Source organism: Sapajus apella, unplaced genomic scaffold, assembly GCF_009761245.1.
Source record: "Sapajus apella isolate SASKATOON/1434 unplaced genomic scaffold, GSC_monkey_1.0 scaffold58, whole genome shotgun sequence".
NCBI lineage: Eukaryota > Metazoa > Chordata > Mammalia > Primates > Cebidae > Sapajus > Sapajus apella.
Genome location: NW_022436998.1, coordinates 4,903,530 through 4,922,078, shown reverse-complemented (window position 1 = coordinate 4,922,078; position 18,549 = coordinate 4,903,530). Strand labels below are relative to the sequence as shown.

Genomic DNA, 18,549 nt, shown 5'->3' with positions numbered 1-18,549 from the left:
TCTGTGGTGATTCCATACTCTTTCTCTTCCTGCATGAGAAATAGAAAAACAAAGAATATGTCTGAAATCCTCAAGAGTTTCCCCCAAAGCATGCATTCTAGTGATTATTGTCTTTTCAATTCAAAAACTTATTAAGGAACCAAGTGGCTGGTTCTTTCAAATAGCCATCCTCCGCTCTCCCACAGAGTTCCTTGCTACAGCGCATTATCATCTCTAGTTATCCTGTGCATAGCAAAGATGACTCCTTACTGGGGTCTGGCCCCTGGAACATTTAAAAGCACATTTTAGAAAGAGAAGTAGCTTTTAAATACAATTATAGGCTGCTTCCCTCACAAGGTACAAATGTCCTATAAATCCTAAATATGCCTTTTACTTAAACCAACTATACAGATGTGGATACCCAAATAAAATCTGAGGCATTTTAAATCCTAGACAAATTCATGGTAACAAACAGCCTCAGATTCTACTATGTAAAATGGGGAAGATTTATAGCTCCTTAGCTTGTGTTTCAGTACCTACTTTGCCTCCCAAATAATGAGGCTGCTTTAATTAAGAATTCTAGACTCCCAAGCTTTTAAAGCAGTGGCCTATTGAGTGATGGAGACAGAAAACAACACACACCGTTCCTCCTATCCCCCATCTTCTCTTGGCTTGAGAGGTGGGAGCATGTCACAATGTCCTGGCAACTTGTGGAATAGAGCAGGTGATAGAATCCTCAAACTAATCTTAAATACATGGCTCATTGTAGAATTCCACAGTTATTTGTCTGGGAGGATGCATTAAAGATAAAAGTCAGGATGATCAGCAGACCCACAACACAACAAATCCATAAATAATAATAGCCTATTTCAGTTGAACACTCATTGTTTATATGGCTCTAAATGCTTTACACATTTCAACTCATTTTGTCTTCATAGAGAAACTATGACATAGGTGTTATTCTTATCATCCACATTTTACAGATGAAAAAAATCGAAGCACAGAGACGTTAAAAAACTTGTCAAGATTACCCCGCTAGTTGGAGGCAGAGCCAAATATTTAAACCCAGGCATTACAGCTCCAGAATCCCTGAGCGTAATCATTATATTCCAGCTGCCTCTAAGAGTAGTTGTATGCTGACTGTCTTTCTCTTCCTGGCCTCAGAGATGAAGAAGTATTTTATCAGCTCCTTACTCAGATTTATGGAAAAGACAAATTTCAGAATCTTCTGCTGTATTTTTTTTGGGGGGTGGCGGGGTGGTGGGGCTTGAAACTTTCTCGTAAGCATTTACTGAATAAAAAGATCCTGTATAACTATCATGTTTTTCTAGCAGAGAACCTTTGGCTAATTAAATAGTAGTTAATGCTTCCCATTTGTACGTACATCTGTGACATTTTAAGAATCTAGTGCATACGAAAAGCACCAACTTAGCTCACAAATGATACACGCAGAGCAGCATACGTGGAGAGTGGGTGATTCCTGAGCCCATTTTATCCCACTACATCAAACCACTATGAATTTGTTAATAGAAACATGTCAGTTTCAACCTTTTCAGTATTCCTGACATTTATCTAAACTCAGGGAACAAAGAGAAAATTTCACTCTAGGCTACAAAAGCAATCAAGTCATTGGACCATCTCCACTGCAATTTCAAACTAGCAAACTCCAGTCCTCTATGGGAATTCAGGATGATTCTCTATTTCAGAGTCTAGATTACAAGTTAGAATATAAGGAGAGCCCAAGTCTTATTTATCTTGCTCATTATCATGTCAGTAATGTGTCACAGGTGCCTAGAAGTGTGTCTGGCCCATAGTAGGCACTGAATACACATTAGTGAATGAACTAGTTAGAACAAAAGAGTTCTCTTTTAGTGTGGTTTCATTCATTTCACTTAAGGTAACAGGATAAGAATTTTAAATTCAAATTTATTATATAACTCTTTCAGGATTCACAAACTGAAACATAGTAGGCAAGAGAAATATTTGTTCAAATGTGTTCATCTAAGACTATTTCAGTTGTCCCAGGACTTGTCAATTATACTACAAGCATTTGGCAACAAGTTGAAGATAAAGGCCTCCATCCACCCAAACTCATGTGAAAAGTACTAGTATAGTGGTTAAGACCTTGGTCTCGCAAATGAGACCTAAGCTTAAATTCAAACTCCACTACTCACAAACTGCATTTTGAACCTCTTGTAACTTCAGCTTTCTCAACAATAAAATACACTAAGAATGCATATGAGAGTTATGATAAGCATTAAATTAGATAATATATCAAAAGGGCTAGCACAGTGCCTGGCATACAGGAAATGCCTAATAAGTGGATGAAAAGAGTGGAGTCGGAACATGCCGAACACTCTTTCATTCTGAGGCTCATTCTCTATGTAATTTTTTTAATCTTCACTTCTTATAACTAAAAACACACTGACTGAATTACCAATTTTTCTTTCAAAAAGTCTATTTGTGCTCCTCTAAGTCACTGAAAGTCTCAGAGAAGAATTGTAACATGTTCTAGCAATTTTCCAAGGCAGCTTGGCAAGAGTGGATCTCATCACATGGCACTGAGAAATCTCATACTCTTAATGAGAAAATGTTTCATTAAATGAAAGAATTATATAGATTCTAGTTTGTTTCTAGGGCCAGGGGTCCTTGTTTAAATTAATGTCAAGCTGTATTTCTAAGTAACTCTAATGAAAAGAGCACTCGATTGTCCCATACCCTGAAGATTCCAAATAATGTATTATTTTAAATATTAACATGTGGAAGAGCTTGTTAGACTCTCTCAGTCACAGTCAGGAATTCTGTTGCTCGTACTGAGGGAATATGACTTAGTCACAGAAAAAAATTGTGTTTATTTGGTGATATGAACCAAAACATATAAAAGATGCATATCAGGCATAAAATCATTTAATTAGCTTACAATGATTAGTGTTATTATTAGCAATGTAATCCTAAGAGAAGCAGACTGTTAGATTCAACACAGAAAGAAAGGAAAATGAAGCTAATGTTTTAAAATTCATGTAATGTACCAGAAGCTAGGACATTTAACCACCACCATTTACTGAGCCTAACATGTGCCAAGCTCTGTGCTTAGTAATTTTATTCCCACACTCTTATTTAATGATCACCTATTTTTTGAGGTGTGTAAAATCTATCCCAAGTGAGAAAACTGTAGCACAAAAGGGATAACTTGCCCAACATCCTTTATCTAAGAAGTGGTGAGTTCAGAACTTACACCCCCAAAAATCTGGATCCCAAGTTTAAGATTTTTCATGCTACCATTTCATGTTCCCTGTTGACTTAAGCAGATGATCAAATCTTGACCCTCATAATTGGAATGATTAGGAGTATAGGATCTAATTTTATTATTAATATACAGCAAAAGACACTGTTATATAGGAGGACCATTTCACAGGCTCTTCAACAACCAAGGTGTTAAAGATGCACTTTGAATCCTCTCTCAAATGAGGAATAAAGTAGATCTCAATTTCTCTGCAGATCAACTGGTTCTAACTGAGCTCTGCAATTGTGGAATTTTCACTTATAGTGATTTTGTTGTTTTTGTATTACTATCCAATTTCAGATTCACAGGTTACACATGATAAGTTTTCTTCATTCACTCACCAACTTCTCCCAGCCCATGACTCTTTCTCCAAAACCTTTCCTGGGTATTGTCATAAATAGGTTTCGTAATCAGAAATAAAAAGAGAATAACATTCATGCCAATTCAACCCACTGGGACTAGTTTCTGAAGGCATGCTTCAGACCCTTCACTTGCTTTTCAGACAAGAGTGAAAATAATTGGGCTGTGCTAGGTCTATTTTTATGAAATTATTCTGAAGAACAGTCATTATGTTGGGAAGATTTTACTTGATCGATCTCCATGGGTTTGCTAAATAAGAACAGCAGTTTGTTGAAAAGGCAGCTGTAAGATTTTAAAACTACCACATTTAATAAAGTTCAGTTTTGTTTCTTACACATTTCAATGGACATGACCTCAAATCCCAAAGTTAAAAGAAATTTGACTTTGGAAAAAATACCCATCTGTAGCTATAATTTAATAACTTTTCTCCACAATGTTCAGGATGCTATGATGAGTTCAGAAAAAAAAAAACATATTCTTATACATATTTGCATCCTACAAGCAATGTCATGACTATTAAACTGTGGGATATTGTGTCAGTTTGCGGGATATTTGTTTTTATGATGGGTTCCTAAAATGTGTTCCAAACTGGGAGATGGACCTGTGCAGAACTCTTCTATGTCTTGAGATTTATAATTAAAGCCTTTGTGGCTTTCACATATACAAGTGGTTTAGCAAAATTGGAAGTTTCCAGGCCAAAGACCTAGGCTCTAATCTTGGCTCAGTGTGTAGAAGTCACCTCATTTAAACAAATTTTCTCATCTCTAAAATATATAGATTGAACTAGATAATTTCTAAGGACCCAAGAAGCCTAAAGGGAAGGGAGAAATCTCTAGCGCCTCCTCTACTCCCTCACCCCATACACCCACACCTTCTTTGCTTCTTCCCTTTCCCATTGCTTAACACCACTGGAAGCAGGGTGACTACTGGGATTGGTCTAATTTCCAGATTTCAGGACACTGCTGAACAGGGTCGCTGTGCTGTGGAATGCACTTGGGAGTGGCTCACTGTCCCTCATGCAGCTGGAGTTGGGAATTGGGCCCAAGCTTTCTTCCCATGCTGCTCTGCTCTCTCTTCCTCTTCATGAACAGCCAGCTTAAGCCCATAACTCCAGTTACAGCCTAGTCATTTTAGAAATTGGATTGGAAACAATTGCATTCTTTCTTACAGTCTCACACTCTCCTGTCTCTATCTGTGTAGTTCTACTCCCATGCAGCTGGAAGATATGATAGATTGGGTATAAATAGCTTGCAGGAAAAAAAATTATCCTCATACAGTCCAATCAGTTTCACCAGAGCTCTATAGACTAAGACCTCAAGCCCAAACCCAACTGTCAAACATGTAGCTTTGTGCATTTCCTCTCTGTGTGTTCCATATGCATGTACCTTCCCAGAGTGCCTTCCAAGGAGGATAGGAGACTGGGCCTGGGTGGGAAAAAGATGTTCTGAATCCCTTGGCTCTAATACTCTCCTGTCACTAATAATCCCATATCAATAGGATGGTTTAGAAAATCTCTGATTTTAAAAACAACTATAAACAATAATCTTATCAGAAATTAGTTTACGACTTGATTAATGTAGAGCTTACCTGACAAATATATGCCAAAAATCACTTGTCTGAATTAGTTTGCATAGAATCCAAACCCATCTCTTTCTCAGAGTATCTCTATTTCTTTCCTTCACTGTCTGTTTCTCTTTCTTACAAACACATACTACAGTGTGAACATGTAGATATATCACAGCATCACACTGAGAGAGACTGAGAGTCTGCTCCTTTCCAGCCAGGCCATCTGAACCAAAAAGTCTTCTTGATAACTCAAAGAAGAAATAATAGAATTAGTGCCTGTTTCTCTTGTCAACAGCCCACATACACCCCCGCAAACACGTACACACACACACACACACACACAAACACACACACAGAGCATCTGGCTTATATTTTACCACACTCTTGGAACCGTGCAAAATAAAAGTTACTGCAGCAGTGGAGGGTGAATTCTCAAGGACATATCCCTGAAATGAGAAACTGTTCTCTATGCCTAGTGGAGCTTGGAGAGCCCTCTTCACCAGCAGCAACTTTGAACAGAGCTTCCTTCTGCTTTTCCTTTAGGGCAATGACTTATCAGTAGTGAAACTTTCCAGGTCCTTAGCCTCGAATCCTCTCATGAGAATCCTATCATTTCCACATCATTGACTGAAGCCTAAATGCTGCTTTTGGTATAGAAGTAAAGAAAATAAAGGTTAAAGAATATTCAGCAGTCACCTCCTCAGGCACTTATGAAAGCTCAACTTAAAGGGTCATGTCTGGCTTCCCACGGCAGCAAAGAGAAAGAGGATAGACAAAAGCTTTCAAGAGCTGTAACCTTCCGGCATTCATTCCGTCAGTACTTTCTTTCCACAGTGATAACAAATGCAGGCTATGTCAAAGATTTTTTGTTTTTCCTAATACTCCCTGGGCATTTCTCAAGCTGTTGCCATAAGCAGCTCATGGCTTCTAATGCACGAGAGAGTTTTATTAATTAGGCATGAGATGCTGCTTCCCATTTTAGAACCTCAATATTGAAGCCTAGTAGACAAAGCTTTGGCTGAGACTTCTCAGTTTACAAGGGCTACTTACTTGTACCTTTTTTTTTTTTTTTTCAAGAAGAGGGTGAGTCCTGAGTACAATGACAAGTCGGGACCAAACCCAAGGCAGAGCTGGCTCCCCATAAAGTCCCAGAAAGTGAGAGCTGTACCTAGGGCTTCCCTTTGTATGGCACAACAGCAGGGGAGAACTATGATAAGGGAAGGCGGAGGGAAGAAAAAGGAGGGAAGGCTAAGGCTGAGCAAAGATGGAAAAAGAGGAAGTAGAGGACATATTATGGCAACATCTGGTTGCCTTCCCTCCTTAGGTGGAGGTAAGAAATAAGGAAGGTGCTTGATGACACTGCATTTCTTGGGGTGGCATGAGGGAAGGGGTAAGGGGCCCTACATTCTGGAATAAACACACAAGTTCTTTACCTCATCTGGCTCCCTCAACTTCCATGCAAACACAAATGGCTAAACTCCCTCCATATAATATGCTGCCCTAACCAAGAATAGACTCCAAAAATAAGTGTTATTTATTGTAAAAATATTATATATTCAGAGTGAAATCTTCAATTATGCAAAATGGTATATGATGAAAAGTAAAAGTCCTTTGCCTGTCACCTGGCTTCCCCTCATGGGCCCCTGCCACAGAAACTCACACTTAACAGTTTATTTTACATCTCTAGAAAAATTATTTATATATGCAACTACACCTATATATAATGCTTTTGTAAAAATATTCAAATGAGAATCACACAAAGCATACTGTTCTGTCGCTTGCTTTTTTAACTCAATGTATTTGAACATTTTTCCATAATCATACACCAGACCAAATTCACTGTTTTTAAGGACTGAATAGTGTTTAGGCAGAACATAACTGGAGAGTCTTCTCATAAGTGACCTTTAGATCACTTCCACTTACCGTGCATTACAATGGTGTAGCTATTTGTACATCTATCTTTGAGTACCTGTGCAAGCATAGTTTAGAAGACTGCAATCCTAGGCTTAAGAAGTATATACATTGTAAAATTTGCCTCACTCCAAGGAAATCAAGGATGCAGACATACAAGGAGTGAGGCTAAGAGCAGAGGTTTAGTCGGTGAAAGAAAGAGAAAATCTCTCTCTCTTGCAGAGAGTGGGGCTCTCGAGTCGGTCTTCCAGTTCTGTGGTGAAATGCACAGGGTTTTATGGACTACCTTGAGGAGGCAATGTCTGATTTATGCAGGGTCCAAAAGACTGGGCAGACCAGATATATCATTTACATAGCGTGCAAAGAAGCTGGCTGCCCCGCCCTAATCTTCTATTTTCCAGGTGGGTTCTCTACCTGACCGGCACCGTGTTATCTGTTCCTTTACGTACATGTGGTTGACAAAGAAAAGGGAAGAGGGAGGCTCCATGTTGAACATGCCTGCTCCCAGGTAGCCTTTTCTTATTGGTACAGCTGCCAGCATTTACTTGTGCAAGCCTATAGCTTGCTTTTCTATGTCTTCAGCTTGATTTTTCTGGCTACTCTTTGTTAGAAAAGAAGTTGTTTGGGGGCTGCTTTTTATTAAAAGGGAAACCTTACTGAGGACTCTCTTATCCTCACTATTTGTCCAAATAATTTCTTTTTAGCTCCCGTATCAATATATTTTATTATTTTAATTTGCATTCCTTTAATCAATAGTGATGTTGAACGTTTTTTCATATATGTGTTGGCCATTTGTCTTCTTTTGAGAAATGTCTATTCAGATCCTTTGCCCATCTTGAAATAAGGTTATTTGTTTTCTTACCATTGAGTGTTTGAGTTACTTATATATTTTGAATATCAACCCCTTATTAGATGTATAATTTGCAAATGTCTTCTCCCAACTTGTAGATTGCCTCCTCACTCTGTTGATTGTTTCTTTGATTGTGCAGAAGCTTTTCAGTTTGATGTAATCTCCTTGTCTATTTTCAATTTTGTTGCCTGTGCTTTGGAGTTCATAGCTAAAAAATAATTGCCCAGAATAACATCATGGAGATTTTCCCTATGTTTTCTTCTAGAAGTTTTACAATTTCAGGTCCTACAGTTAAGTCTTTAATCCATCTTGAGTCCATTTTTGTATACGGTGTGAGAAAAGAGTCTAATTTCATTCTTCTGCATGAACATACCCAGTTGTCCAAATACCATATATGGGAGAGACTGTCATTCCCTATTGTGTGTCCTGTTGCCTTTTTCAAAACTCAGTTGACCACATATAAGTAGATTTATTTCTCTTCCATTGGTCTATATGTTGTGGTTGTTTTTTTAATGCCAGTACCATGATGTTTTGATAACTATAGCTTTGTAGTATAAAGTCAGGTAGTATGTGACCTCCAGCTTTGTTCTTTTTGCTCAGGATTCCATTAACTGTTCTGGGTTGTTGTGGTTCTATATGATTTTAAGGATTATTTTTTCTATTTCTGTGAAAATGTTATTGTAATCTTTATAGAAATTTCACTGATTTTGTCAATTATTCTTAGTATGGAGATTTTAACAATATTAATTCCTCCAATCTGTGAATATAAAATATCTTTCCATTTATTTGAATCTTCTTCAATTTATTTCATCAGTGTCTTGTAGTGTAGTTTTCAGTGTATAGAACTTTCACTTCCTTGGTTAAATTTACTCCTAAGTATTTTATTATTTTTGATAACATCATAAATAGGATTATTTTCTTGATTTCTTATTTGAATAGATCATTATTGGTGTACAAAAATTGATACACAGAAATGCAACTGATTTTTGGATGTTGATTTTTTATTCCGCAAATTTTCTGAATTCATTTGTTGTAAGGTTTTTTTTGGTGGAGTCCTTAGGGTTTTCTATATAAATGACAATGTTTTCTGCAAAAAGAGACAATTTAACATTTTCTATTCTAACTTGAATACTTTTTACTTCTTCCTGTTGTCTAATTATTCTGTCTAGGACTTCCAGAACTATGTTGACTAGAAGTGATGAGAGTAGGCATTCAAGTCTTGTTCTTGATCTTAGGAAAAAAAACACAACTTTTTGCTATTGTGTATGATGTTAGCTGTGGCTTTGTAATATATAGCCTTTATTGTGTTGAGGTACATTTTTTCTACCACTAATTTATTGAGAATTTTATCATGAAAGGATGTTGAATTTTGTCAAATGATTTTTATATATATATTGAAATGATAGTATAGTTTTTCTTCTTTATTCTGTTAATGTGGTATATACTACATTTATAGATTTGTGAATGTTTAACCATCCTTACATCCCTGTGATACTTTTTAAATGTTGAATTCAGTTTGTCGGTATTTTCTTGAAGATTTTTGCATTTACGTCCATCAGCATTAATGACCTATAATTTTCTTGTTTTTTTTTTTTCCTTATCTGACCTTACTATCAGGGTAATGCTGGCCTGTTAAAATGGGTTTGGAAATATTCCTTCTTTTAAGTTTTTTTTTTTTTATTTTGAGAAAGTTTGAGAATGATTGATATTTGTTCATTAAATGTTTGGTAGAATTCAGTAGTGAAGCCATCAGGTCCTGGGCTTTTCCTAGATGGGAGACATCTTATTAAGATTCACTCTCATTACTCATAATCAGTCTGTTTAGATTTTTCTGTGTTTTTTTTTCTAATGATTCAGTCTTGGTAGGTTCTATGTGTCTAAGGGTTTACCCATTTCCTCTAGGTTATCCAATCTGTTGGTGAATAATTGCTCATAGTCATCTCATGATCCTTTATATATCTCTGGCATCAGTTGTAATGTCTCCTTTTCATTTCTGATTTTGTTTTTCTTCCTTTTTTCCTTAGTCTAGCTAAAGCTTTTATAATTTTGTTTCTTTTCAAAAAAACCAACTGTTTCATTATCTTTTCTACTGTTTTTTTAGTTTCTAATTTATTTCCACTCTGATCTTAGTTATTTCATTCCTTCTGCTAACTTTGGGCTTAGTTTTTTTCTTTTTCTAGTTCCTTGAGATGTCTAGTTCAGTTGTTTATTTGTGATCTTTCTTTTTTTTTTTTTTTTTTGAGACGGAGTTTCGCTCATGTTACCCAGGCTGGAGTGCAATGGCGCGATCTCGGCTCACCGCAACCTCCGCCTCCTGGGTTCAGGCAATTCTCCTGCCTCAGCCTCCTGAGTAGCTGGGATTACAGGCACATGCCACCATGCCCAGCTAATTTTTTGTATTTTTAGTAGAGACGGGGTTTCACCGTGTTGACCAGGATGGTCTAGATCTCTTGACCTCGTGATCCACCCGCCTCGGCCTCCCAAAGTGCTGGGATTACAGGCGTGAGCCACCGCGCCCGGCGATCTTTCTTTTTTAATATCACTCTGTGTTTCCGTCTTAATACTGCTATTGCTACATCACATAAATTTTAGTAAGTTGTGTTTTGTTTTTATTTGTCTTGAGATATTTTCTATTTTGATTGCTTCTTTGACCTATTGGATGTTCAGGAGTATGATGTTTGATTTCTGCAAACAGTCTGCATCACTTAACGACAGGGATACATCCTGCGAAATGCATTGGTAGGCGATTTTGTCATTGTTCTAACTAAATAGAGAGTACTTACACAACCCTAGAATATATAGCCTACTATACAACCAGGCTATATGATATAGCCTATTGCTCTCAGGTTACAAGCCTGTACAACCTGTTACTTTACTGAATACTTACAAGCAGTTGTAATGGAATGGTAAGTATTTGTGTATCTAAATGAAGAAAAGGTAATGCATTGTGCTGAGTCATTAGGCTGCTGCCATGCCACTAGGAAACAGGACTTTTTCAGCTAGATTACAATCTAATTGGATCACAGTGGTATATGCAGTTAGTCCCTGATGAAAATGTTGTTATACTACGCATGACTAAATTTGTGAACTTTCTAGTTTTCCTCCTGTTGATTTCTAGTTTCTTACTATTGTGGCTGAAAAAGATACTAGGTGATTTCAATTTTCTGGAATGTGTTAAGACTATTTGTGCACTGGATGGGGTGATATGGTTCCTGTTCTGATTTGGGAATAGTTTACATTGTCTAGGTGCAGCTCCATCAGCTGAGGGCAGTGATGCTGAAGATTGCAGGGTTCCCGTGATCAATGCTGTTATGTCCACAGCATTGAGGGGAGCTGTTGGGGTCTTAGGTGGTGAAGACTACTCAGGTCAGCCTGATCTGTTTTTCTCCAATAGAGGAAATCTTAGAAGAAGGAATTTCTCTTGGTACCAGGTATAGCTCACAGGTGTGCTTGCATGATAGGGACACTGATGAGTGGTGCTCATGGAGTGGCCAGAGAGCCCATATCTAAATCCATGCTCCCATGGAGGTTCAGGCCTCCTGAATCTGAGACAACAGAGGCCAGGGTTTCCAGGGTGCAGGGGCTCCCACTGCCTCTTTGGTAATGATGAGGCATGGGAGCTTATGAGGTAGCCAGGAAGTTAGTGTCTAGAGCCCAGGTAGGAGCAGAAATACAGCAAGGGGTGCAGAGGCACCTGCTGTGGATTGGCTCTGGTGTCTGAGGCTAAAGTTGGGCAGGCTGCATAGGAGCCAGGGTTTACAGCAACCATCACTTGGGGTTAGAGTAAGCCCGAGTTTGGTGAGACTGTTTGCCCTGTCCCAGGGTGTCAAGAGAGTAGCTCTTTATTGGGAGTTGGGGAGTGCAGCAGTATCTCCCTCACCAGAGGACATAAGGTGGCATTAGCTGTTGGTTACCTCAGTGGTAAAAGCTGCTGGTATCCTTTGTCGCACAGGCTACTGGGGTCCATTTGCTGCCACTAAATACTAGAGTGGAACTAAGGAGTTCAAAGTTGCCACGGGGCTGTGGAGATCTTAGGCACAAAGATCACCAGAGTCCCACAGAGCCAGTCTTTGGGAACGTGCTGGCAACCACTGCATGGTCAATAAATAGCCTTTGCTCTTCCTTGTTTGCAGCTGTCTCCAGAAGTCTCAGGTATACTGATCTCCACAATGACCCTTTCTAGGAGGTTATTCTCCTTTTTTTCTTTTTTCACCCTATGGTGTTGCTGCAATTTCTTAATTGAGGAAATGTTCCTGCCCTCTTGCAGTTTAGGGCCTATTTGGAAGAATTGGCCAAGTTAGACCACCTGGAGTTATCTCCTAGGATTTTATATGCAAACAGTAAGAGAAACACTCTTCCCTCTCATTTGGGAGCTATAATTATACTATCCTGGACCTCTCATCAATCTTGCCCTCTGCTATGTGGAGGCAATAGAATAAAGAGGTCAAGAGCTATGACGGAAGCTGAAGAAAATGGTAGAGGGCACAAGAGCCACAGTCTTTAAGCTGATTTGATTCCCTAGACTCATCCCTATGCTTCCAGTTATAAGAGACAGTATGGCGCTCCTGGCCCATTTGTCTTTAACCTACTTGTCCAACACAGACTCCTTCTGTTTGCACTACTAAGCTCCTTACTTTCTTTTCTTCTGTTTTAGAAGATGGGATCTAGAAGTCCTGGAAGCAAGAAACTAGAAAGGAGATGCTAACCTATGTCTATGTCTTTCCTGTAGCAGTACTTTCTCAGGCTATTTCACTTATTCCTACAATTAATTCATTCAATAAATATTAAGCAACTGCTATGTACCAGACAGTCTTCTAGGTGCTGAGAATACAGCAGTAAACAAAATGCATAAAAATATTTTCTCTTAGGGAATGTGCTTTAACTTATCACCACTAGTTAAGGATGCAACAATTTATCCTTCCCTTAGAAAGGATATCTTGGCATGCCCCACACCACGAGACCTCTAGAAACTTCACAGAATTAGAAGTCCTCCAAATTTTAGCTGGATTTATTTCCTATCCTCTGACACACAAATTTCTGACCAATAAGTCCAGACTAGTTGGTATTTCGTGCTCACTAGATCCAATCAGCATAACATCATCAATGTAATAGACCAGTGTAATATCTTGTGGAAGCGAAAGGTAATCAAGATCCCTGCAAACCTGACTGGGACATAGTGCCAGAGGGTTGATATATTTCTAAAGCAGAACAGTAAAGGTATATTGCTAGTTTTCCTAGCTAAAAGCAAAGTGTTTCTGGTGGGCCTTATCGACAGGAATGGAGAAAGAAGCATTTGCCAAATTAATAGCCACATACCAGGATATGTGTTCCTTTGCTCAAGCAATGAAATGCCATCTGGTACAGCAGTTGCAACTGGAGTCACCATTTGGTTAAGGTTACCATAGTCCACTGTCATTCTCCAAGATCCAGCTGTCTTCTGTACAAGCCAAATAGGAGAGTTGAATAAAGATGAGGTGACAATAACTACCCTTGCATCTTTCAAGTCCTTGATGGTGGCACTCTGTTTTTTATTCACTATTTTCCTAGGTAGAGGTAGCTCTAATGGCTTCAATTTGGTCTTTCTCATCACACTAGCCCTCACTCCATTAGTTTAGAAACTAATGTGGGGATTCTGCCCACTGCTAAGTATGTCTGTGCCAATTATGCATTCCAGAATTGGATAAATAACCACAGGCTGGGTTAGGGGACCCACTGAACCCACTATGAGGCAGACCTGAGCTACAACTCCATTGATCACCTGACCTCCATAAGCTCCTAGCTTTGCTGATGTGCTGCAGTGATATTTTGGAGCTCCTGAAATCTGTCACTTCAGAGTCAGCATCCAATAGTCCCCAAAGGTCTGATTATTTTCTTTTCCCCAGTGCACAGTTACCCTGGCAAAATACCATAAGTCTTTTGGGGAAAGCTAAACAGCATCAGTATAAATTTTTGGTGTACCAGGGTCTTTCCTAGGAGGGACCTGGTCTCCCCCTCTTTCAAGGGGTTCTTTAAACTGACTCATGTCTGGGAAATAATTGAGGGGTCATAATTCTCTGTTTTTATTATTGGAGCTAGACTTTTTGTTTGCTTGACCTGAAAGTGTTCTGTTTATATAAAGGATATTAAGGAAAGGATTAAAGTAAGGATTTAGTAGGCTCCCTATATATTTTATTGCCAGGAACACCATAACCGACTATTCAATGCCTTAGGTCTGCATGAGTCATACTATTCTGATTGTTGCTTTGCCTGTTCTATCCATTACAATAACTACATCCACCTTACCTTTTGTGTTGGGTAGCACCACCACTTGGCTCCTGCCACCCCAGATTCAGTTATCCCCATTGCATATAAGTTTTCCCATTAAGTGACAGTGCTTCTCACCATAAGATCAGGCCTACAGAGAAGTGCAATCACGGAGCTCTTCAGGGATGCTGGGACTCCCCTTACAAATCTGTTTCTCAAAGTATTAGTGAAAGATCTATCTGGACCTTCCCAGTGTGAGTCAGTAGGTTTTATATATATAAAAAAATTCACTTTAGCATTACAGTCTCTTTAGGCCTCTAAATCCCATCTTTTATGTTAACCAAAGGGAGATGAGGCTTATCCAACTTGCCCTCAGTGGGTCATCTTTTGATCTACATTTCAGCCAACCAACCAAACAGTTACTGCCTTTACTAACTTCCTGAGTTGCAACGTTACATGAAGAATTTCTGCTTAATGGGCCCATATCAATAAATTCAGCCTATTCCACTATTCCTTCCATCATTATTCTACACCTTCAGTATCCATTTCCATGTATTTCCCCACATTTCTGTTTATATAAATTAGAAATCTAAGGTACTTCTAACAGAGTATAGGGCACCTTCTCATGGGTCACACTCTCTACATCACTTTTAGGGGCCTACTGGGTCTCAAGTCTAGCTACAGGTCTAGAAGCAGAGAGGGATGGTGGACATGAGTCCTGAGGAGAATCAGCATTGTCTTGCTTGGCAACTGCCTAAAGGGAGGCCATTACCTTTTCTATAGGCAATGCACCTCTCATCCCCTCAGAAAAAGGTGGAAAGGCCAATACCACTGGGGGTGAGAATGCCACTGCCTTGGAAGGTGGAGAGGCCACTTCCACTGACAAACAAGACTCATGAGGATTTAGGGGCTCAGTATTCCAGCTTCACCAGTGTCTTCTCACACATCCTCATCTCAACTAACAGGATCCCATTCTTTTTCAACCAATGCCCTAACTTTAACAGTATGCAACCTGTGAGACTGGGAGTTCAACTTTTGTTGTAACGCAGCCAATTGCCTGACAGGGGCTTGTGTTGATTTTCAGCAATTTCAGCCCTATGGCTATAAGAAAGAAGATTCTAACTCAGGCATACTCAGAAGTGCATAAGCTATTTATACAGAGCTGCAGCTGGTAAATCAAATTCATAAGCTCATCCTTTTCTTCCATCACTCTGTCCAGCAACATTAGGAGCAACCAACCAATATAATTACATTCCTTGGTTTTCCACAAATGTTCAAAATATCACATGCCAAGTCACCAAGTTCCTTGCCTTTTATACATGGTGAATTAAACGTATCAAATGTATTTATTCTGCATGTCTCTGTAAACAGTTCACATTATGGACTATGAGTGCTCTTTATACTATTAGGAGTAGAGTTCTTAGCATTTTTAGGTCTAATTGGATAGAGAGCCTATTCCAGGAAACTAAAAAATCAATTGAGAAAACTCATCCTTAAAATTCTATTTCTCTAAGACCATCCCTGGTACCAAAATCTGTATTAGTGAGCGTTCTCCAAGACACAGAATCAATAGGATAGATATAGATATGTAGGAGGGGATTTATTAGAAGAATTGGCTCACATGATTAGAGGCTGAGAATTCCAAGAGGGACCATCGGTAAGCTGTATACCTGGGATCCTGGTAGCATGGCTAAGTTCAGGTCCAAAAGCCTGAGAACTCAGGGGACCACTGCTGTAAGACAGCACACAGCCTTCCTTCTTGATATCCATGCCTTGTAATGTCTACTAAAGATGCTTTCAGTTATTCCTGGAATTCAGGATGGAGAATGTTTTTCGACAGGACACCAACTCTGATGGCAGAGCCACAATGTCAACATTTCCCAGGCAAAATGAATTGAAATCAAATTTTAAATGAATTTTAAAATTAAGAGTGCAGTGTGTGACCCCATGTTATGGGTGACAAAATAGAATAAAAAGTCTAAAAGGAATAAATGGAGGTCAGAGCATGGAGTGCAGGGCACCACAGAAAGAGTAGAGAAAAGTGAAAGAAAAAGAGGAAAAAGGCAGAAGCAGCATAAATACATAGGAAGAGGAAAGTGAGAAAACAGAGAACAAAGGATTAGGAAGCTAATAATGACAATGAGTCCTTCTTGTGTGAGTCAGTCACCTCCAGGACTGCAGCCCAGGGAGCAACAAGAACAATGCATCTTTAGGAATAATAGCCAGCTCAACAAGAGACACCGACAGAAATATGTAACAGATGAGATGAAGAATAGGGAATAGAGACCGAAACCCACTTCTTTGGTCAACCAACTTTTGCCAGCTCTCTAGTCATCCAAGCACAAAATGCAGCATTTGTGCAGGTAGACCAACAGATATAATGGCATAACATATTGGAGATTAATTTTGTATGATTCTTTATGTGTAAAGAGTAGAAAAGAATGAATTATTTTCATAACACTGTTCATTCTCATAAAACAATTCAAGCAATACTAAATAGTGGATGAAAAAATGAGACAAAGGGCTTCATGATGAAAACACCAAAAGCAATTGCAACTAAAGTCAAAATTAACAAATATGATCTAATTAAACTAAAGAGCCTCTGCACAGCAAAAGAAACTAGCATCAGAGTGAACAGACAACCCACAGAATGGGAGGAAAATTTTGCAATCTACCTATCTGACAAAGGTCTAACATTCAGAATTTACAAGGAACTTAAACAAATTTACAAGAAAAAAGCATATGACCTCATCAAAAAGCAGGCAAAAGATATGAATAGACTTCTTAAAAGAAGACATTTATGCAGCCAACAAACATAGGGAAAAAAGCTCGTCATCACTGATCGTTAGAGGAATGCAAATCAAAACCACAATAAGGCCATCTCACGCCAGTCAGAATGGTGATTATTAAAAAGTCAAGAAACAATATATGCTGGTGAGGCTGTGAAGAGAAAGAGGAATGCTTTTACAATGTTGGTAAGAATGTAGATTGGTTCAACTATTTTTAGAGGACAGTGTGGCAATTCCTCAGAAATCTAGAACCAGAAATACCATTTGACCCAGCAATCCCATTCCTTTGGGTATATACTCAAAGGAATATAAATTATTCTACTATAAAGGCACATGAACACATTTGTTTAGTTCAGCACTATTTACAATAGCAAAGACATGGAACCAACCCGAATGCCCATCATTGATAGGCTGGATAAAGAAAATGTGTTACATAAACATCATGGAATACTATGTAGCCATAAAAAAAGAATGAGATCCTGTCCTTTGCATGGACAAGAATGAAGCTGGAAGCCATAATCCTCAACAACAGAAAACAAAAAACTGCATGTTTTCACTCATAAGTAGGAGTTCAATAATGAGACCACATGGACACAGGGAAGGAAACAACACACACCAGGGCCTTGGAGGATGGGAGACAAGGGGAGGTGGAGTGTTAGGACAAATACCTAATGTATGTGGAGCTTGCAACCTAGATGACAGGTTATTAGGTACAACAAACCACCATGGCACATGTATACCTATGTAACAAACCTGCACATTCTGCACATGTATCCCGGAACTTAAAGTAAAATAAAAATTGTTTTAAAGAGAAAAAAATGAGAGTTAAAGCATTGTTAACACATAGTGGACATCATTTCAGATAAAACAGCTAAATCAGTATCTCTCTACATGTAGATATAGATATTGACAAACGTAGATAAGTAACATAGATGTGCATGCACACATATACATACATGCACTCATACACAAGCACATATCTCTCTCTCCACACACACATATTTACTTAAATATACACCACATACACATAAAAGAATTCAAGACTGTATGAATAAAGGATGTGCATATAAAAATAGAAAAATAGAAAAAATCAGTGATGGATAGAGAGATGATAGATGACAGATTTGTAATATGGACATATATTACCTGCTATTTTTAATAAAAATATTTCAGTGGAGTCATATTATTTAAGTATTTATTTAACTTACACATTTACAGTCATACGCTAAGACAGATAAAGAAAGAGAGACAGAGAAGAAAATTAAAAATTTATACAATTCAGACAACTCAACTTACATTTGCTTCACACAATGAGCATGAATGAGATTTTCATCTGTTGTTCTCCATTCACTTGCAATGACAACATCCCTACAGTGCAATCATTTCACTGCACTGAAGGTTGGCTTTCGTATTTAAAAATATTCTTTGCATAATATGGCCTCAAAGACCACAGTAGGGATTAAGTTTACCTATTAATCAACTGAAAAAACAGCAATCTCCACCAAAGGTGGAGATTAAATTGGCTGTGTTGCGCTCACTCAGCAAGTGACTTTCACTGCCATGCACTT

General features: G+C 38.5%; 1 pseudogene; it reads right to left on the bottom strand.

Moving 5' to 3' along the window:
* Positions 1-10,483: 10,483 nt before the first annotated feature.
* Positions 10,484-16,713, bottom strand: LOC116528343 (annotated as a pseudogene).
* Positions 16,714-18,549: the final 1,836 nt, after the last annotated feature.